General features: G+C 41.6%; 1 protein-coding gene across 1 annotated transcript in view; it reads left to right on the top strand.

The window, feature by feature from the left end:
- Positions 1 to 1,309: 1,309 nt before the first annotated feature.
- The window catches only part of LOC106569071 (BMP/retinoic acid-inducible neural-specific protein 3-like), a 107,574-nt gene continuing 85,553 nt past the window's right edge, over positions 1,310 to 23,330 (top strand). Inside the window, exon 1 of the mRNA XM_014140029.3 lies at positions 1,310 to 1,979. The gene's annotated coding sequence lies outside the window, so the exon portion shown is untranslated. The remainder of the gene's footprint in view (positions 1,980 to 23,330) is intronic.

Below are 23,330 nucleotides of genomic sequence, written 5' to 3'. Positions count from 1 at the left end.
CCTTCCAGCAGGACAGTGACCCTAAGCATACTGCTAAAGCAACACTCGAGTGGTTTAAGGGGAAACATTTAAATGTCTTGGAATTGCCTAGTCAAAGGCTAGACCTCAAACTAATTGAGAATCTGTGGTATGACTTAAAGATTGCTGTACACCAGCAGAACCCATCCAACTTGAAGGAGCTGGAGCAGTTTGCCTTGAAGAATGGGCAAAAATCCCAGTGGCTAAATGTGCCAAGCTTATAGAGACATACCCCAAGAGACTTGCAGCTGTAATTGCTGCAAAAGGTGGCTCTACAAAGTATTTACTTTGGGGGGTGAATAGTTCAAGTTTTCAATTTTTTTGTCTTATTTCTTGTTTATTTCACAATAAAAATATTTTGCATCTTCAAAGTGGTAGGCATGCTGTTTAAATCAAATGATACAAATCCCCCAAAAATCTATTTTAATTCCGGGTTGTAAGGCAACAAAATATGAAAAATGCCAAGGCGGGTGAATATTTTCGCAAGCCACTTTATATCCCTTTGATTTCAATGTCAACAGTTCACTTCCTCCCATCAAACCTACTACACGTATCTGCTTTAATCCCTCATTTGTATATGAGAAAAGTGTTTATTTCCAAAGCAGCACTGATCCAACACCATCTTTATTGGGTTGTCTCCTTGTACTGCCCACACAAGACTTATAATAATTTTGTCAAACCATCTCCCCAAAGCTGGCATGATGTAGTTTTTAATCTGTTGTTGAACTGCAGTTGCCTCAGAACACCTCATTCTCTGATTACACTAGCACACTACTGTATGCCTGGGAGCTGGGAAACTGGAAAACTCAAAATGCACTTTTGCGTCTTCAACCGCTGATCCGTCAAAGTAACAGTAGGCTTTTGGCTGACAAGATTAGACTTTTCAGATGTATTGCTTAAAAAGGGAGATGTACAGTATCTCCCTTCAGAAACTAGGGACTTCATCAGTATGAATTCAGTTTGCCGGGAGTCACAACAAATTTGTAACACATAAATCTGACTAAAACGTTGGGAGAAGCATTTCTCTTTCATTAGCCACACTGTCCCTTCAGGCTTACAGAGCTCGGTCTATCCTCTCCTCTGCTTCCCCAACCCTCAGCCTTCCAACTCCCCACTCTCCCTCTATCTTGCTCTCCTCTTTTCTCATCTCCCTCTCCTTCCCTCTACATAGCATTATCACCTCCTCCTCCCTTTCCTCTGTTCTCAGCTCAGCCAATCAAGGGCCAGGAGGCGTGGCAACAAGAGTCAGTCTGGCAGAGCTTGTTGAAAAGAAAGAGATGCTTTCCGACTCAGAGCAGCAGCACTCCTCAGTCTAGGGCTCAACCGATGTGCTGGTCTGACAGTGAGTGATGACTGTGGCAGGGGCAGCTGAGGCTTAGCTGTGTGGCTCACAGAAAAAGGTGCAAATTGGATGTCTCTGCTTTGGTAGCAGGTGCAGGCTCTTTATTGAAGGGAGAGTTGCCTAAAAGGGAAGAGTGATATTTTGTGTGGATTTTATTCTGCTTCTGCTGACTGCTCCACCATATCTTATCATTATGACCTGGAGGCATGGGGGACACAGGCACCTTTGACTTTTTTCTCTTTCTGAAATCCTTTCAAGATATATGCTTAGTTTTGAATGAAGTTTTGTTTGTTTATGACTATTATCTCAAGCTGAATATACACTGTAGTGTTGTGGACTTTACATTATCATAGGGGCACCTTTGGACCCCAACTTGCAACCAACGTTTACTGACTTGGCTATAGGAGTGAGGGGACAATGCCTGGATTATCCTATAATAAGTGACTCTGTAACTTGCCAGTGGGAATCTGCAAGTGAAAAAGGGACTGGAGGCTGTCGGTTGGCTGCTGGCTGCATTCCACCAGTTTGGCTGAAGACTGTAAGCGTCCTGACAACCTTCACTAGCTGGTAGGATACACGCACACCGAGAGAAACAGCAGGATCGCACTTCACATTCTGGGTGAGATATATGCTATTGCTTGCCTTGCTGCTATAATAATGAGTACTGTGCATTAGAGTGCCTGAGTATTGACATTACAATTTGCACAGTGACCCAGCATGTGCCTCTGTGTATTGTTGTGTATTGTTTATAATGTTGGGTTGAGTTAGTAGTCTGATTGTGTTTTCATCCAAAGAGGTTGTACATTCATTATCAACCAGTCATTTTTAAACTTCAGATGTTCGCTTAGTTTACTCTTAAATTATCTTCTTAAATTATTACTGTGGTGTTATGATGCTGAATTATTGGCTTGTTTAATTTGTATCCCGTTTTTTGTTTGTCATTTTAACAGTTCTTATTTAATGGGGTTTCCCTTGTAGACTGTGATACAGGATGACTTTTGATGTGTATAGGCAACTATAGGATTTGTGAATATGATGTTTTATACATGCTCCTCAGTGAATTTGCATTCAGTTCGTAAGCATCTTTAACTAGGCTTACTCAGTCCAGAGCTCACACTGCCTGAGCCCTAGGGTACAGTACATTGGAGCTTGAGCAGAGGAGGGGGGGAGGTGGAAGATTCAAGACATCACTGCAACATCATTGAAGGTGTCATTAAAACTTGAGATGCTGGCCAGTGCTTTACACTTCCTGGCCAAGTGAAACATTTTTAGCAAGTCATTATTTTTTTTTTTACTAAAAAGCTTGAGAGATTTAACAAAACCACCCCACAGCCTTTGTTGTTCCCTGCATGGGTTTGCCTCCTCAGTGTGAGACTTCTGCCTGGGCATGGTGGAAGGAAAGGATGAGACAGTGTGTAGGACAGTGCTTCCTCCTAGTTATGGCCATGTGTCTCGATAAAAGGCCACAGGCAGCACTACCACAGTAGCAGGGAAGAAGTGGGCACTAGTATGAGCAATCAGTCTATTGTTTCACATATGTTCATGAATCCTCTTTTCACAATGTGATTTTGGCAGACTAGAATCATGCTGACATTTCAATCGGAGGAGGGGGTATTTAATGCCATTTTCCACCAAATATGAAGCAGCTTCCTTTTTATCTAATCCGTTGAGGAAAATGTGTAAGCTGCTTCAGTGTATTTTTTAAGACTAAGCTGTTGGTTCTGGGCAATTCGTATTTGAGGAGTGGATTCCTGGTGTTTGTTATAAGTATCTGTAAACAGTGATAAATAAGTCTGTCTCCCTTGAATTTTACTTTTCACAAAGAAAGAGGTGGGAGATAGAGAACATAAATATACTGTGATAAGATTCCATGTTTCTTTACTACAATGTGTCTCTGAGGGAGGTTGTGTCTCTGCGGGAGGTTCTGTTTTGTCCTCTATTTCTTTTATTGGACATCAAATCAACATAAATATAAGGGGTTTGCTCCATCCAGTAAGCAGCAACAACTAGTCAGCTTCTTTAAATTCCCTGTGGAGAGAGAGAGACTTTTGGTTGCTCACATCCCTCGTTCTTCCAACAGTTGGGAAGGGAGAGGCAGGTTCCAGACATTTTTACTCCTATTTCTCACCTACAGAGGGAGCAGAGTACAACACATCATTTTAGATGATCTGCCTCCAGCAGTAAGCTATTCTTGAGCTCACCATTTTTTTAATATGCAGTCTGAGGCATGTTTAATGCATGATTGAACTATCTTAGAGACTTTCAGAGCAGGATGTGTGCAATGTTTATAAGTAAAAGCATTGATCTCATTATTGAACATCATCACAGGAGAGATTAATTTGACTTGACATCCAAACTATCCATTGATTTTCACTGTTACTGTCAGGGGATATTTAATCCCCTAAATCGTACAGGTTATAATGCAGAAATCTTGACCCAGTTTTGTTTTTTTACTTGCAGCACTTTGGTGAACCATGAAGCAAGTTATCTAACTACAATTCTGTATGTGATTAGATGGGATAACATGACATGTAGTGCTAGTGTGGATGTGCGTGAGCTTGCAGGTTTTAAAAGTGTATCCTAGTGCTCCAAAATGTACAGTATCAACGTTTAATCAGTAGTCAGGCTTAGTACAGTACATGCAGAGTAGCCTAGCTCTAACGCCCGTCATTAGAAGGACAAGTGGACCAAAGCGCAGCGTGGTAAGTGTTCACGATAATTTATTTCAAGAAACACTCAAACAACAATAACCAAAAGCAAAAAAACAAAAGCGCACAGTTCTGTCAGGCTCAGAATGCTAAACAGAAAACAACCTCCCACAAACACAGGTGGAAAACAGGCTGCCTAAGTATGATTCCCAATCAGAGACAACGATAGACAGCTGCCTCTGATTGGGAACCACACTGGCCCAAAAACAAAGAAACAGAAAACATAGACTTCCCCACCCGAGTCACACCCTGACCTAACCAAACATAGAGAATAATAAGGATCTCTATGGTCAGGGCGTGACGCTAGCACAGCTGTATTTACAGTTAAGCACGCTAATTTGTTCGCTCTATCTTTATTTTGTTTAATTTACTCATGCATGCAGTGTAGAAAGCATGCATGTCAGTCTGACTTCAGAGCTGAGGACTCTAGAGTAGAATATATAGGATTTTTTTCCCAAAGAGAAAAACAGTTTGCAGTGAAAGAAAGAAAGAAACTCATGTGTGTTTTAATCATTTGAGGGTGAAAATGGTCGACAGGCTTTTGATCTCGATCAATCAATGTTGGTTAATTATTACAGCACTCAAGACAAAAAAATGCCAGGCTGAAATTTTCAAGGACTGGAATATGCAATGGATACTGCATATTCTATCTACAGTAGTCCTTGAAAATGTATTTAACAAAATCCAAACAAGGTTGAAACTAAGGACAGTTTTGGGGCGATGAATTGGAAAAGGACATGAATCAGCACTCCATAACACAGGCTACTTATAAAGGATCCCTTTGTAATTGGGCCGACAACTTGGATTTGTCTGTGTTAAAAAGTGTGTTGGAACATACACCCAATGGTTGACCATGTCATAGTTGAGGCTCCTCAATAGAGCCCCCGACTGCATCCAAATGGCACCCTATTTCCTACAACCTAGTGCACTACTTTCGACCACAGCCCTATGGACCCTGGTCGAAATCAGTGCACCATGTAGAGAATAAGGTGCCATTTGAGACGCAGCCATTTAGACATGACAGAAGGCTGGAATAATAGCACAATATGCTATATATACATAGCATGTTTCAGAGTCACTGAAGAGACTAAGCACCTTAGCCCCATGATAAGAATAGCCAGTCGAGGTGACTGTACTGTACAAAGGCTAACACTGAGCAAGGCCTTGAAGTCAAGTTACAGTATGGTTCATCCATTTACTCACATAACTCCTCTCTGCATTCATATTTATATTCTTATACTGGGTGCACTCATTAAACACACTTCAGGAGTCAACAATCTGGTTTAAAAGAGGGGAAATTCCAGCCCAGAGGAGTTTTCATGCATGTGGAAAAGGGTAGTACCAATAATAGCTAAATTAGATACAGTGTGATAACAAAGGACATGAACTTGTGTCTAGATTATGTAATAAAGCAGTACATTATGGGAGATGATGTGGAAGACCTTTGATCGTGTGAGGGTGGTAGTCCCCCGTCCTTTAGTCAAACCCCTTGTTTTGCAAGGTTTTCTCTTCTTATTATGAATTACAAAATAGAAAGGAAAAGTTCTCAATGTTACTGCAACCAGCAGTAACATTTTCACAGTACATGAACTAATATTTTTTTTTTTACAAATACAGTAGTTATGGTATGATGTGTAGATCTAAGCACAGTGGATGTGGATCCTACACTTTAAACCTCAAGACATTTTTAACTCAAATACCTCTAGATGAACGCAAAGACAATGAAAGCCATTATTACTTAAAATGTATATGTGCTACTGACTCAAAACGAATGAGAAATCACATCAACTCTATTTAAACAAAAGTTATACATAACTTACATTTTTCTAAACTAATCCAATCATTTTATTAGATTTTTGCACCTGTTACTGAACTGGTTGTTCTAGTTTAAATGGCTTAAGAAGTGTCCTCACACTGTTCCTAACCCTGGCTGTTATTATGAATTCAGGTTGCGGGTGAATACAAATGTAAACTGTTGGATATCTTAACTGTGTCTGGATTCCAATAGGAATTACACATGACTTTGCAAGCCAGCATAATGTTTTTTTAAAACTTTATTTAACTAGGCAAGTAAGTTAAGAACAAATTCTTATTTACAATGATGGCCTACCCCAGCCAAACCCGGACGACACTGGGCCAATTGTGCCCTGCGGGACTCTCAATCACAGCCGGATGTGAAACAGCCTGGAATCAAACCAGGGACTGTAGTGACACCTCTTGCACTGAGATGCAGTGCCTTACACGGAACCCAAACTGGCTGCGCGTGCACGCCATCGTGCATACATTTATTTTGTCCCCCCACACCAAACGTGATCACGGCACGCAGGTTAAAATATCAAAACAAACTCTGAACCAATTACATTAATTTGGGGACAGGTCAAAAAGCATTAAACATGTATGGCAATTTAGGTAGCTAGCTTGCACATGCTAGCTAATTTGTCCTATTTAGCTAGCTTGCGGTTGCTAGCTAATTTGTCCTGAGATATAAACATTGAGTTGTTATTTTACCTGAAATGCACAAGGTCCACACATAAAACGGTCAACTAAATCGTTTCTAGTCATCTCTCCTCCTTCCAGGCTTTTTCATCTTTGAACTTATATGGTGATTGGCATCTAAACTTTCATAGTATTACCACTACAACCGGCAACACAATTCTTTTTTCAATCACCCACGTGGGTATAACCAATGAGGAGATGGCACATGGGTACCTGCTTCTTTAAACCAATGAGGAAATGGGAGAGGCAGGAATTGCAGCGCGATCTGCATCAGAAATAGGAATGACTTCTATTTTAGCCCTTGGCAACGCAAACGTTCGTTGGCGCGCGCAAGCAGTGTGGGTGCAATAATTGAATAACATGGATTTCTACATTTATTTTGCAACGCTCGCGCACACAACGTGTCCGGTCTGGTCAGCATGTTAGACCGCTGAGCCTCTCAGGAACCCTCTTGCAGGTAGGGTTGCAAAATTCAGGTCAATTTCCCAGATTTTCCTGAAATCTTGGATGGAAGATTCCTGGAAATCCTTCAACCATGATTTTCTGAAAATCTGGGAAAGTTACTGGAATTATGCAACCCTACTTGCAGGCCTGATGTGGCCTGTAAACCATGCGTTTCAGGCCGCTGTGTTAGGGTAAAGCAAGGCCTCAAAACAAAGCCTTATGAGATATGCAATGCATTGTCATTAAGAGTTTAATTATAATGATAACATTCAAACCTACAAACAATTGGTGAAGGCCACAGGACTGAGAATGAAATAATTCAGCAACCATGTCTCTGTCACTAACAAATAGCTAGTTAGGGTGGTAACTGTACAATTCACTCAAAGGCAAGTCACACTGGGAAATTATTTTGGAGGCATGGCTTAGTGCGGGCATTACTCAAAATTGATCCCCTTGGGTCACAGTGACTATCGGTTTGAGAAATGACTACAAAACCTATTTAAGTAACTGTACTCAGATATATTAACTACAACGGGTTTCCTCAAAAGTTTTGAATAATGACAGCACATTGGGGTTTACGGTGTAGTTTTAGTGGGTCCTAGTAGAACCTCTGCTGTTAGAGGAAAGAAAAGATGTCTATACTGTAAACAGAAAACATTGCTGATAGAGATAGTGTCCTCCTGAAAAAAACTGTTTAACTACCACCAATACTTTTTTTTGTCAGCCTTTAATGTTTAATGGTGAGGTTCACCATGAAATCAATTATCAAAACATGGAAACTCCACATTATTCCTGGTGAAAAGGGATTTATTGGAGTCAAGGATCAAAGGAGACCAGGCAGCAACCAGGTTTGCATCCCAAATTTATTTAACTTTTATTTAACTAGGCAAGTCAGTTAAAAACTAATTCTTATTTACAATGACAGCCTAGGAACAGTGGGTAAGGTAACTGCCTTGTTCAGGGGCAGAACAACAGACTTCTATGTTGTCAGCTCGGGGATTCTATCCAGCAACCTTTCGGTTACTGGCCCATCACTCTAATCACTAGGCTCCCTGCCGGTCCTTGTCAAAAGTAGTGCACTATATAGGGAATATGATGTCATTTGGGGCGTAGCCTTAGGCGGCAAAGGGGATACAGTTGATTCATGCTGCAGCTGGGCACAGGTGGAGGTTCCACCAATCAGCCCCAACAGCAGGATTCTTTCACTGCATTTTAATTGAGCGCTCACAGGAGGCCAACCATCAGAGACCACAAGCTGTAAGCTTTTACACTTGGTTGCAGGGTCTGCTGGCACACAGATTAAACGTTTGCCCTCTGTGCCTCAACCCCCCAAAAAAGGGATGACTTGATATTGATTGTCCAAGCCAGTGAGGAGGATCTGTCCCAAGCAGAATTAAATGTATTTAGTTAGGATTTCCATTATATAATAATGAAGAACTGTGTAAGTAATTCTGAGTAAATGCTTGAAAGTATGTGGACCAGAATGCTAGGTCCAAAAATGAATCTTCATTATTTGACCTAGCCAGAATGTGGTTATTGTGTTCTTCTTTCCATAAGTGCAGTCGTTTTCCCCATTGCAGTTTGAAGCAGGGGACAGGCCATTGTCATCCATTATCACATGCAATATGACTGAGTGAGAGTCTGGAGAATTGGGCTGCCCTGCTCTTGGTATTAGGAATTGGAAGAGTACTACATCAACCCTCTGTGCTCCATTGGTCTCCACACATCAAGATGGATAGCTGTTGTTAGCCAAGCCACTGGCATTTCACTTGGGTCCAATGATAGTACACCAGATGGGAAAAGATGCCACTCATACATAATATTCCCTGTTAGAGTAGAGAAGTGGCTCTCGCCGGTCAACCAGTAGCACTTGGCAGCTTTGGAAATCTCCCATCAGGAATATTATTTAGCCAACACTTTCCCTTTTTAATCTCTAGCGGCAGTTGGTGTGAAAATGATGCAGCATGGATGGTTTTCACTATCTCCCTGATCCATTGGTACCAAGGGAAGGCTTGAATATTTTACACATGCTGTGGTTAGATTGGGATTTGCATGCTCTTGGAAAATTGGGGGAGTTGAAATAAGATGCCGGGTTGTGTACTATAGACCTCGTGAGGCACTGTGTCACTGATGACACAGTTTGTAGCGAATTATAATGGGTGAGAGAACACATTATACACAATTAGATGTATATATTATTTCTTAACTGTTTTTCCGTGCCAAGAAACCTCTTTGATTGGGCACACGTTCTTCTTACACCTATCTCAAAGAATTCATATTTACCACCTCTTAATTCCATAAAGGCCTGTATACTGCATAGACCTGTTTTACTGAAAAGCGGACCACAGTATGTTTGGATGGGTAATACTGCTGACTGTACTATCATTGTGACGGCTCTCGTTGGTGGTAGGAAGAGTAGACCAAAGCGCAGTGTGGAAAGTGTTCATGATTCTTTTATTCACAAAACACTAAAACAAAATACCAAAAGGCGAAAACGAAAGCGCACAGTTCTGTCAGGCACAGACACTAAACAGAAAACAAGATCCCACAAAACCCAAAAGGAAAATTAAAATGTACATATAATATGATCCCCAATCAGAGACAACGATGGTCAGCTGCCTCTGATTGGGAACCACACTCAGCCAAAACCAAAGAAATAGAAAACATAGACTTTCCCACCCGAGTCACACCCTGACCTAACCAAACATAGAGAATTATAAGGATCTCTAAGGTCAGGGCGTGACAGTACCCCCCCAAAGGTGCGGACTCCGGCCGCAAACCTGAACCTATAGGGGAGGGTCCAGGAGGCATCTACTCTCGGTGGAGGCTCCGGTGTGGGACGAAGACCCCGCTCCGTTTGAGGCTCCCCCCACTTCGGTGGCGCCTCTGGTGCAGGGATCATTGCCGGGACCTCCGGACCGTAGATCGTCGTCGGGGATTCCAGGCTAGGAACCCCCCCCTGTAAGCTCTGGACTGGAGATCATCACTGGAGGCTCCGGACTGGGAACCTTCGCTGCAGGCTCCAGATTGGGGACCGTCGCTGGAGGCTCCGGACTGGGGACCGTCGCTGGAGGCTCCGGACTGGGTACCGTAGCTGGAGGCTCCGGACTGGGGATCGTCGCTGGAGGCTCCGGACTGGAGACTGTCGCTGGAGGCTCCGGACTGGAGACCGTCGCTGGAGGCTCCACTGGGGATCGTCGCTGGAGGCTCCGGACTGGGGATTGTCGCTGGAGGCTCCGGACTGGGAATCGTCGCTGGAGGCTCCGGACTGGGGACCGTCGCTGGAGGCTCCGGACTGGAGACCGTCGCTGGAGGCTCTGGACTGCAGACCGTGCTGGAGGCTCTGGACCCCCAAATGTTTTTTGGAGCTGCCTCTCGGGCTTCCGTTGTTGTTCTAATTCCTCGTATCGTCCGTAACAGTTCCTCTGTTGCTGCCTCCATCTCCTCCCTTGAACGGTGATACTCTCCAATCTGCGTCCAGGGCCCTTCTCCTTTCAGGATTTCCTCCCATGTCCACTCATCCTGGCCACGCTGCTTGGTCCGTTTTTGGTGGGATCTTCTGTGACGGCTCTCGTTGGTGATAGGAAGAGTAGACCAAAGCGCAGCGTGGAAAGTGTTCGTGATTCTTTTATTCACAAAACACTAAAACAAAATACCAAAAGGCGAAAACGAAAGCGCACAGTTCTGTCAGGCACAGACACTAAACAGAAAACAAGATCCCACAAAACCCAAAAGGAAATTGACAACTTATACATGATCCCCAATCAGAGACAACGGTAGACAGCTGCCTCTGATTGGACTTTGTTTTTGTTAATTATACATTGTGCAGGGAGAGACCAGTAGATATGCTCTTGCTCTTCCTTTCACTTCTTGATGCTGACTGCTTTTTCCAGTACTTAGACTTGGCTTCACTATTGGATTAGAGAGATTGTCATCACTGTCACTTGCTTATCTATTTCTTCCTTCTTGAATCAAAGCTTAGCCAGACGTGTGATGCTCTCAAGCAGAGCTGGCCCCAGGCATAAGCGACATAAGCGCAGTGGCGTATAATCAACGATGCCAAGTGAAGCCAGGCTTCACCAAAAATTTGACCATGAAAAAAAGAAGAAAGCATCCGAGCGAGCGAGACAGCGCGAGCTTAATAGAGCGAGCTCAACTATGAATGGTCAGGCACACCAAAAAAAAGTTTCAAGGGAAACCAGCTTGGATTATGTCATCACTCCTATCAAATTGCATTGAGAGCATACGTCATTGACAGAAACACATTGAATTGTTGCATCTCGTGGTGTAGCTAAAATTGGCCCTTTCCTAAATTAGCCATGGATGGAGATAGAGATTTGGATTTGTTGTTTTACTTAATTCTCTGTACTGGCCAATGATTATAACAACGATTCTGATCCAAACGTTAATTCATACATTGTTGTGCCCCTGGCCTGAGATGGAAGTTCAATATGTAGCTAGATGTAGAAGGCTAATGTTAACTAGCTAACGTTGCCCATGAATGGAAGTTAGACTAGCGAGCAAGCACTTTAGCCAGGAAGCCTAGGACAACAAAAAATAAAAGTGTGTACTGTCTGATTTCGTCAACATGAAAGAGAGGAGGATGGCATTGACATTTCTCTACAAGTAGGGTGAGTCAACATGTTTTTCTTCTTGCAGGAACGCAAACACACGTGCACACAGAAATCAGAACCAAGGACAGCTACATCCTATTTATCTTACGTTGATGGGACTATTAGACAGAGGTGGTTTGATGATGTTGAAGTGTTGAAGTTGAAATGGTGCTGTAATACTGGATGCAGCTCCTGTTTTCTTTGCGACTTGCGGTAATTCTCTGTGGTTCTAAATCAATAGTTGTTTAGTGGTCCGAAAATGTTAGAAACATTAACTTGCTTGACCATGCTGTGGGCCATGTAACTGTCTGTTACATGCAACATGCTGTTTTATTTTTATTTGTTTAACCTACCTGTTAGGGCTAGGGGGCAGTATTGACACGGCTGGATAAAAAACATACCCGATTTAATCTGGTTACCACTCCTACCCAGTAACTAGAATATGCATATACTTATTACATATGGATAGAAAACAACCTAAAGTTTCTAAAACTGTTTGAATGGTGTCTGTGAGTATAACAGAACTCAAATGGCAGGTCAAAACCTGAGAGATTCCTTTACAGGAAGTGGCCTGTCTGACCATTTCTTGAACTTCTTTTCCATCTCTATCTTTTACTAAGGATCTCTGCTCTAACGTGACACTTCCCACGTCTTCCATAGGCGCTCAGAGCCCGGGAAAAAAAAAAACAGAATGTCGTCATTCCAGCCCCAGGCTGAAACACATTATTGCCTTTCTCAAGTGGCCGATCAAGGGACTCTGGGCTTATGCGCGTGACCCGACCGCCCCCGCCTTTGTGATTTTTTCCTCTGTTTGCCGAAAAGGAGATTCCCTGTCGGAATATTATCGCTTTTCTACGAGAAAAATGGCGTAAAAATTGATTTTAAACAGCGGTTGACATGCTTCGAAGTACGGTAATGGAATATTTAGAATTTTATTGTCACGAATTGCGCCATGCGCGCGACACTTCTTTACCATTTCGGATAGTGTCTGGAACGCACGAACAAAACGCCGCTATTCGGATATAACGATGGATTATTTTGGACCAAACCAACATTTGTTATTGAAGTAGCAGACCTGGGAGTGCATTCTGACGAAGACAACAAAAGGTAATCAAACTTTTATAATAGTAAATATGATTATGGTGAGTGCTAAACTTGCCGGGTGTCTAAATAGCGAGCCCGTGATGCCTGGGCTATGTACTTAGAATATTGCAAAATGTGCTTTCACCAAAAAGCTATTTTAAAATCGGACATATCGAGTGCATAGAGGAGGTCTGTATCTATAATTCTTAAAATAATTGTTATGCTTTTTGTGAACGTTTATCATGAGTAATTTAGTAAAATGTTAGCGAATTCCCCGGAAGTTTGCGGGGGGTATGCTAGTTCTGAACGTCACATGCTAATGTAAAAAGCTGGTTTTTGATATAAATATGAACTTGATTGAACAAAACATGCATGTATTGTATAACATAATGTCCTAGGGTTGTCATCTGATGAAGATCATCAAAGGTGAGTGCTGCATTTAGCTGTCTTCTGGGTTTTGGTGACATTATATGCTGGCTTGAAAAATGGGTGTCTGATTATTTCTGGCTTGGTACTCTGCTGACATAATCTAATGTTTTGCTTTCGTTGTAAAGCCTTTTTGAAATCGGACAGTGTGGTTAGATTAACGAGAGTCTTGTCTTTAAATAGCTGTAAAATAGTCATATGTTTGAGAAATTGAAGTAATAGGATTTTTAAGGTTTTGAAAATCGCGCCACAGGCTGCAAGTGGCTGTTACGTAGGTGGGACGCAAGCGTCCCACCTAGCCCATAGAGGTTAACACTTTTTTGGTTACTACATGATTCCATATGTGTTATTTCATAGTTTTGATGTCTTCACTATTATTCTACAATGTAGAAAATAGTAAAAATAAAGAAAAACCCTTGGATGAGTACTTGTGTCCAAACTTTTGACTGGTACTGTAGGTGTGGGGTGCTTGGCTTCCCAAAAGATCTTACCCATGCAACGCGACTGCATAAGCAGTCGCTTACCAGACGGCTAGGGGTCCATCCGATGATAAAACATTGACAACTAATCAAACCTCGTTCTATTGAAGCGTCCTTGGTTCTAGGTGCACAAGGTTGCTCGGAAAGGAGAGAAGGCAGAGCTCCCAGTAAGATTGCCTGAATAACTGGCAAACAGCGCATAAGAAGGCTATATTGTCAGGCTATATTAGCCTATCTGTTAACAACCATGCATCCTGATAAAATACACACTATGACTGGCCTGCTAATGCGCCTAACAGCCTTTTCGTGGAGAGAAGCAGGTTTGCTCTTGCTAATTGCTGAATGTAAAATAGGCCTAGGCCAAATTAACTGTCGGGGAAAATTAAAGAGAGAGTGTGCGTTGGTGTGATCACTTTGGCCAGTGATGATAAGATTGTTGCACTGATGCATTGCAAACGGTTGCACAGGTCAGACAGAGAGATGAGCACAGCGAAAAAGAAAGATCCAAACAAATGAATAATCATTAGAAAAATGGAAATCACTTGCAAACTATGTGAGCAACAAGTCACATTTAAAATATGAGTTTCATATTTTAAGCTACATTTAAAATATGAGTTTCTATATTATTTTTCATTACATGTGGGCTACATTCAAGTATTATTTGCAGTTGTCACTATGACAATGAACACACCCTGAAGCACTGAATGGTATATGTTACCACCTCATTAATAGGCCTACAGTGTGCAGTTGGATGCATTGATCAGTTGATTGACCGGTGTACAGCAGAACGATAAACAATAAACGTTCTGCTGGTGTGGATGCTCGCCAACGTTTACAGTTAAGGATCATTTATCGTTATAGTTATTGTCCTTGGTATGGATGGCCCTTAAGAATAGTAGAATTCACCAGGTGCAATTTTGAAATTTGTTTGTGCATCAGTAGTTCTCTCTTGTTATGACAGTCACTCAATTAGCTGACAATTAGCCATGTCAATTTCTTGATTGGTAGTTAGCCTAGTCAGCTATCTAAACTTGTAGTAATCATGGCCAAATACAGACTAGGCATGCAGAGCACGTTCCCAAGGGCCCTGACTTCCTGGGGGCCACCATTAAATTTGTTACAAAAATTCTCTCTGCCCCCTGGTCAAAATGTGTAGAATGGCAGGAAATTAACTTTACATTTTTTATGTATCTCACCACTGTCAAGAGGGGGGCCGACAACCAAATCTCGCTTAGGGCCCCTAAAAAGATGGCCCTGCTCTCAAGATTAACAGTAGGCAGCTATAGAAATCCTTGACCCATTAGATGTCCTTCGTCTGAGCTGTCTGTGCTGCTCCTTAGCCATACAGAAACTCTTGCCTATCTCAAGCCTTTGGAAGGCTTTCGCTACCAGATGGTGATGCATTTGTTCAACCTTTACATCTTTCGTATATAAATAAAATCACAAGGTTGTGTACACTCACTTTTGCTTGACAGACTTTCATTTACTCACAGAATACTTGATATCCATTGCCCTCATTCTGCCCATTCAAACTTATTGCGTTACTTGTCAATCATGCAAATTCATGGTTCTGGTTCCCTCGTCATTTCTGACATTCCTAAAAGTCCACATAAGATTTATTCAGCCTTTTTACATGCCAATGATAGCAAGTGACACACCGGGAGAAAAGTTTCCCTCTGAGAGATGGAGCAGTGAGGTGACAGAGCGATTTTATGTCTAAATATAGGATCCCTGTCTTTGCACATACTTCATTCAGACAGCCCAGGGCCCGGTTTCCCAAAAGTATCTTAAGGCTATGTTCATCGTTAGAACCTTCTTAAGAGCATCATTAAATCTCGGAGCTGTTTCCCAAAACCATCGTTCTTAACATTGCACTTGAAAACACTTGAAATCTAATGCTTCATCCACATCAACCATAAGCACTCCATTAAGTTGCGCCGGATGTTATTCGATTGAATGGGGACCCTCCACAATAGAGTGGAATCGCAACGCCCCATTGCGGTTGTTGGCTCTGTTGCGAGACGGATGCCGCATACTTTGAATTTTTCCAAACTCAGTGTATTCTTCAGTCTGGCCCAATGAGGTATAATAAGAACTGGAGACTGCGTCCAAGATGTCCGACCATTGTTTTCAAGGTAATCTATTCATGTTCGCAGACGCCGTTTCATGGACAGTCTATCTACACTGAGTGCATAAAACATTATGACTTGCTCTTTCCATGACATAGACTGACCAGGTGAATCCAGGTGAAAGCTTTGATCCCTTACTGATGTAACTTCTTAAATCCACTTCAACAAGTGTAGATGAAGGGGAGGAGAATGGTCTTGAGACATTTGAGACATGGATTGTGTATGTGTGCCATTCAGAGGATGAATGGGCAAGACAAAAGATTCAAGTGCCTTCGAATGGGGTATGATAGTTGGTGCAAGGCGCACCAGTTTGAGTGTGTCAAGAACAGCAATTCTGCTGTGTTTTTCATGCTCAACAGTTTCCCATGCGTATCAAGAATGGTCCACCACCCAAAGGACATCCAGACAACTTGACTGGGAACTGTGGAAAGCATTGGAGTCAACACAGGGCCAGCATTCATGTGGAACACTTTTGAAACGATGTAGTCCATGCCCCGATGAATTGAGGCTGGTCTGAGGACAAAAGGGAGTGCAACTCAATATTAGGAAGGTGTTCCTAATGTTTTGTACACTCAGTGTACATCCGGGTTGCATCCGGTTTATACAGATTGTATTGACATTTTAGCTAACCATAACTATTTTCCTAACTTTAACCTAATTATCCTAACCTTCTACAGTGGGGGAAAAAAGTATTTGATCCCCTGCTGATTTTGTACGTTTGCCCACTGATAAAGAAAGGATCAGTCTATAATTTTAATGGTAGGTTTATTTGAACAGTGAGAGACAGAATAACAACAAAAAAATCCAGAAAAACACATGTCAGAAATGTTATAAATTGATTTGCATTTTAATGAGGGAAATAAATATTTGACCCCCTCTCAATCAGAAAGATTTCTGACTCCCAGGTGTCTTTTATACAGGTAACGAGCTGAGAATAGAAGCACACTCTTAAAGGGAGTGCTCCTAACCGCAGCTTGTTACCTATAAAAAAGACACCTGTCCACAGAAGCAATCAATCAATCAGATTCCAAACTCTCATGGCCAAGACCAAAGAGCTCTCCAAGGATGTCAGGGGCAAGATTGTAGACCTACACAAGGTTGGAATAGGCTACAAGACCATCGCCAAGCAGCTTGGTGAGAAGGTGACAACATTTGGTGCGATTATTCGCAAATGGAAGAAACACAAAAGAACTGTCAATGTCCCTCGGCCTGGGGCTCCATGCAAGATCTCACCTCGTGGGGTTACAATGATCATGAGAATGGTGAGGAATCAGCCCAAAACTACACGGGAGGATCTTGTCAATTATCTCAAGGCAGCTGGGATCATAGTCACCAAGAAAACAATTGGTAACACACTACGCCGTGAAGGACTGAAATCCTGCAGCACCCGCAAGGTCCCCCTGCTCAAGAATACATATACATGCCCGTTTGAAGTTCGCCAATGAACATCTGAATGACTCAGAGGACAACTGGTGAAAGTGTTGTGGTCAGATGAGACCAAAATGGCATCAACTCAACTCGCCGTGTTTGGAGGAGGAGGAATGCTGCCTATGACCCCAAGAACACCATCTCCACCGTCAAACATGGAGGTGGAAACATTATGCTTTGGGGGTGTTTTTCTGCTAAGGGGACAGGACAACTTCACCGCATCAAAAGGATGATGGACAGGGCCATGTACCATCAATCTTGGGTGAGAACATCCTTCCCTCAGCCAGGGCATTGAAAATGGGTCGTGGATGGGTATTCCAGCATGACAATGACCCAAAACACACGGCCAAGGCAACAAAGGAGTGGCTCAAGAAGAAGCACATTAAGGTCCTGGAGTGGCCTAGCCAGTCTCCAGACCTTAATCCCATAGAAAATCTGTGGAGGGAGCTGAAGGTTCGAGTTGCCAAACGTCAGCCTTGAAACCTTAATGACTTGGAGAAGATCTGCAAAGAGGAGTGGGACAAAATCTCTCCTGAGATGTGTGCAAACCTGGTGGCCAACTACAAGAAACGTCTGACCTCTGTGATTGCCAACATGGGTTTTGCCACCAAGTACTAAGTCATGTTTTGCAGAGGGGTCAAATACTTATTTCCCTCATTAAAATGCAAATCATTTTATAACATTTCTGACATGCGTTTTTCTTTTTTTTTTTTGTTATTCTGTCTCTCACTGTTCAAATAAATCTACCATTAAAATTATAGACTGATCATTTCTTTGTAAGTGGGCAAACGTACAAAATCAGCAGGGGATCAAATACTTTTTTCCCACACTGTACATTCCTAACCTGCTTCCTAAGCTCTCCTAACCTGCTATGAAAAGTCAATTCTGACGTTAATTTGACAAAAGATGGATCCTTTCTAGCCATATGCCTTGGTCCGGCCAGAGTCTGTCGAAGAACAGGAAGTTACTAAACCACAAAAGAAGATTATTGTTGCCTCCCGTTTTAGTTTATTGTGATTGAAATGCCGTTTGTTTTTTATTACAATTATTAGGTGGAGGTCGCTAGCTACATTACAGTTCTGCTCTGTAAGATAGCTTGACTTGCTAGAAAGTTATAGAAACAAGCTGATGGAAAAGTAAATAAACAAAATATGTTTTATTATCAACTGTAACAATATGTTTCTCCTGTCTTGAATGATAAGGTCATATTTCGCAATCTCCCAAAATAAATGCGATCTCTGACGAGAGACTAGGCTGTCCTCCATATTGTCTTGCATTGTGAAACCCTATCCTATGCTGTCCATCCAGTAGTGGAACATAATGAAATAACGGCATAATGAAATACTGTACGTCACGATGTAAACGGGGCATAAGCCTGCCTCAGACGAGCTAAGTGCATCATTAGATGATTTTTTGCCCTCCCACCTCACTTTATACACAGAAGATCTCTGCTAAACATGGTTATCTCTCTCTATGACCACGATAACTTCAGAACAAAGTTGACTACAAATACAAAGTAACCAATGTCTTTGCAATTGATACAAACAAGCGAAGTATAAAAAGATGCTACAAATAAAAACCGAGATGACTGCATTAAAAAATAAACAGTAAGCTATAGACCTATTTCAATCATATTGAAATACATTTCATGTTCAACCAATTGAATTATTTTTTGCTACTTGTAGGCTACTGTCTGTAATTTGTCTCAACATATTTCATGATATGTAACCTAACATGTGCACAATAATGTGGCAAATTGGTGATTTTGTGCATCTTTATTGGGTAAGCATTTGAATAAGCCACCTCAATATTTGCAGTCGTAGGAACTGATCCGTCATCAGTATTGTGAAATAATTACAATGTCAAGGAAAGATTTGAATGGAGAAAACTTTTTTGAAAATCCTATCAGTATCGACACATGCTCCAATGACTCACTTAGCGACAGTTCTCCCAGCATGGTGTTTTGGGAAACGCATGTTACACATCTTCGGCCATTGTAGGAAAGATGCATTGTTAAAACACTGGTAAGACTAAGTTCCATCGTTATCGGGAAAGGGAAGTGGTCTATGTGAGAATTGACTCATCCTGTTGTAGTCTGTAGTTTCTTTCATCTCAGGGGTTCAAAAGGCTTTGTGCCTTTTTTTCACATCTTTACTATTCCTTCTGTGCAGTGGTTCGCTAAATGACTCATGTTTCCTCTTTCGCAATACCTACAGGCGTAAATCAGCCACAGCAGGATTAAGCTGAATGTGAGCACGATTAAATAGCTTTGGCAACTGTCTTCCCATACAAGGCCTCTGTTTAGCCTCTGTTTGGGCTAAATCCGGTCCTGTCTTGGTATTTTTCTCTCCCATTTAAAAGAAGTGAAGGGGTGTAAGTCAACAACTGGATAACTTGCTTATGGGCAGGGCAGAGATGAGTCAATTAAGTAGTTGGTTCGGTTCAGTAATATTTCTATAATCTTTTATTCTGTCTCCGAAAAAAAATCTACAATTAAAATCAAATGGACATATTTCTGAACCGTATATGCATTTTGTAAGCACTAACATCCAATGAGCTGTACAACAATTTAAAGAGGACAAGCCCTCATATAGCCTCATAGTCACAGCGTTGAATGAGAAAATATAATTTTGAGCTGGGCAGAAGAATAAAAGCAGTGTGACATAAAATACCCCCATGATTGAATGTGTAGATGAACCACCTTGTTGTTGTGTGATTTTAAACACTCATGAATGCTTTAGGGTCAAACCATTGTGTGCAATTAGTCCGAATAGAAAGGTCATTGAGATACTTAGTTTCTGATAAGGCTGGGACCATAATGGCTTCTTGTTTCTCTTATTATCGAAGGTAATAATACAGACTGCCAGCCCTTTTGTTCTTGCTCCAGTGGAAAGACACACTCTGTAATCACTCTTTGTGCATTTCCAGAGAGGAGGGTATAAGACAGGTTAAGTATGTTAATGAATGGGAGGACGCGCTGTGAATTATGATTTGTCTGTCTCTGTCTCAGCTGTGGGATGAGAAATTGTTCATTTGATCGCTGTTTAATGAAAGGAGATTGCAAAACAATAGTCTCACTGACAAACAAGTTTGGGTCAGAGACATTTGTAGTGTCTCCAATGATAAACAAGGATATCAATCCAATGTTTACCTTTCTTCTATTAGTTATGTCACTTCCCTGCCCTTATTAACTTCCTCTCTGTCTGTTTGGGTGACAGTGGTGTCAGTGGTGTGAGAGGCTGAAGGACTATGTAACAGGCAGCAACAAACAGGGAGGGGTTCTTGTCTAACATCTGGGAGCCAACATCAATGTCAAGGCATTGGATGCGTGTAATGTCTTTAACTCAATGAGTTCAAACCCTGGTTGGCAACTTCTATATCCCACAAGGGCAATCCCTGCAGAATCTGTGAAGGACATGCTGCTATTTGTAATCATCATCTATGGATTAAGATGCATGTTAAGTTGATGACTGCCCTATACCTGCTATTGACTCAAAGTGACCTACATAATAAGTGGAAAGGTGAAGCAAAACCAAGACTAAATGCCAATACATCTTTACTACATACATGCTGTATGGGTATAAACTGTATGCATTGACCCAACACTCATTCTTACAGAGCATTACCAAATACAGTACATCATATCTGCAGTCTCACTCTTGCAAACTGTAAATCAGGGGTTTATTCATTAGCACGAACTGGTTCAAATCGCAGCCAAACATTTTGCAATGAAAAAAAGTGTTTAGGCCCGTTTGCTTCTGTTTGGGGTCTAGTGAATACACCCCAAGAAAACACATAAGCCAATTTATTTTATCCAAGAGAGCCTCAACTGGACGAGGCAGTAGCCAGTCATGCATCCATAGTGCTTTAGTTGCTGTATGTCGTATAGGGCTGTGGCTCGTGTTTTGTGAGGGATATGGGTGCAGTGTTCCAGTATTGAGGTATAGACTTCTCCCTACCCCCAGGGAACACTGTCAGTAGAGGATCTTCCTCATTGCCCCGCCCGGGCAATTCCTTCACTTGCTACTACTATTGCTGAACATGCTCTTTCACCTTACATAATTAAAGACCCCCACTTCAATCCCCATTAAGGCATATACAATTAATTCAAGAGTGTTCCTGAAGGAACTCCAACAGCAATTTAGCCAGGGAGGGGGGGGGGTCTAGTTCTCATGGTGGCTGGTTGTAATCATGTTCAATTAATAAATCAAAGGACTTGGCTAATTCTTAAAAGTGGAGTTGAGGGGCGGTGGATTAAATGAGGAAGAGAATAGCAATGCTTTTTTGTGTGTTTTTCTTTGCTACTAGTTAGCATCTGCTGTCCTTGGCTTTAAAGTAGCTCTACCCACCCTGGCATGTGTAATTTAAGAGAAGCTGTTTTCTACCCTGAGACAGACCGGCAAAAATGATGAAATGTAAGTCTGGGAGGCAGTCCACCAAGTGTGAACTGAACGTATTAAAGACATGCCAGATTGTCGCCTCAGTTTTTTGTTGATTAGAGAGGAAAAACAATGCATAATACTCATGAAATACAATCCACTTTCACATGTTGGAACTTGTTTGCATAATGTGAAGTTGAATTTTCATCCACTTATGGTAATAGAAATGATCATAAATGTAGCGCTACCATTTCAGCAGACCACACAGTCTTGCTTCAGAGTGGTTGTGTGTTTTGAACGTTGCATAGAGAGATAAAGGTTAAAGGCATTATATTATAAAACATGTCTCGTCATGCACTGCTATATCCTAACACATCAGACGAGATGTGTTATGTCCACAGTGTGTTGTAAAAATAAGTTAAAATCCAAAGCTAGATGCAAAAATCCTTTAAAGCAGAACCGGATAAAGACAAGGTGAGACATCTAAATAAGGTACTGCACAAGGCTCATCTATTAAAGTCACTGCTGTGGCTACCTTGGTTGAATCATCTTAAGGCATGGCTATGCAGGTTTGATCTGAAGATATACCGGTATGTTAGTTTTGTTGCATTTAATTGAATCAAATTTAATTTGTCAATCTACTGTATTGAAGTCTTGAACTACAGATTACGCACTTTTTTACAATGTAGTAGGAAAAAACAGTTTCATCAAATTTTGAGATGAGCTTTATGTGAGACATTATTTTAAAACAATAGTTCAACACTAAATTGCAAGTCATTATCTATTTATATTGTGCTGTGTCAGCAAGCCACCCTGGAAATGTTCCCTGGTGGCCCTGCTATATTGCAAATGCCCATCTTGACTCAACACTTATATCAACTACACACACGGTCGAGTTCTTGGCAATATATTCTACTTTGTACAGTAATGTGCATGCTTCCATTTTTGGAATAAAATCTGCTACACTAAATGCATTACTTAGACAGAGAAGACTGTATTTGCTCTAATTTAGCAGGTAACAAAATATTTTTTGTGAAAATGTATTGTTTGTTAATATTCACTGTGTTACATTTGACATGTATTATGGACTGCATCATTCCGCCAAAAAATAAAGGGCTCATTTGAAGATATTCTAAAATGTGGCCTCTATTATATCTTTATCAATCTACATAGTTTTATTTGATTTCCTCTAAAGTGGGAGAGGTAAAAAGGTTATATTTGTTAGATTGTGCAGTGAACTTGGGCAGTCCATCAGGTCACAGATGCGTGCCTTCGTTTGAGTCCATTTAAAGCATGTCATTAGGCATGTAGGCATATTAAGTGCACATGGCAGGACATTGCCACTTTCACTGAGGAGGGAAGTGAATGAATAGAGGCCTGAGTTGAACTTGCAAAGCTGAAAGGTCAGAAAATGCCTGTAGATACTGGGTCTTTACAAATATCGAGGCAGCAGCATTTTTGTTATCTCTTGATAAAAAAAATTCTAGACTTTACAATCCTGAAAGTTAATATCCACCGTAGGCCTGTGGAGCAGTGGTACATCGGCAATAGGAGCGTGACGAATTTTGCCAATGTGTCAAATTAGACCAATGCAATTATCTTCTGGAAAGTGTTGACAGAGCTGCCACAGCAAACCAGAAAATGGAACGCTAACCTGTTCCAGTGTCTGGAACTATTTTGGTCAGAGAGTGGGTTTGAGACACTATTGAGTCTGGCCTGTCAAAACCAAATTCAATAGCACAGTCACACAAACTGAGGAAGGAACAACATTTGGTCAATTATGGC

This window comes from Salmo salar, chromosome 14, assembly GCF_965601325.2.
Source record: "Salmo salar chromosome 14, fSalSal1, whole genome shotgun sequence".
NCBI lineage: Eukaryota > Metazoa > Chordata > Actinopteri > Salmoniformes > Salmonidae > Salmo > Salmo salar.
The sequence above is the reverse complement of the archived record's forward strand: the minus strand, read 5'-3'. Positions and strand labels throughout refer to the sequence as shown.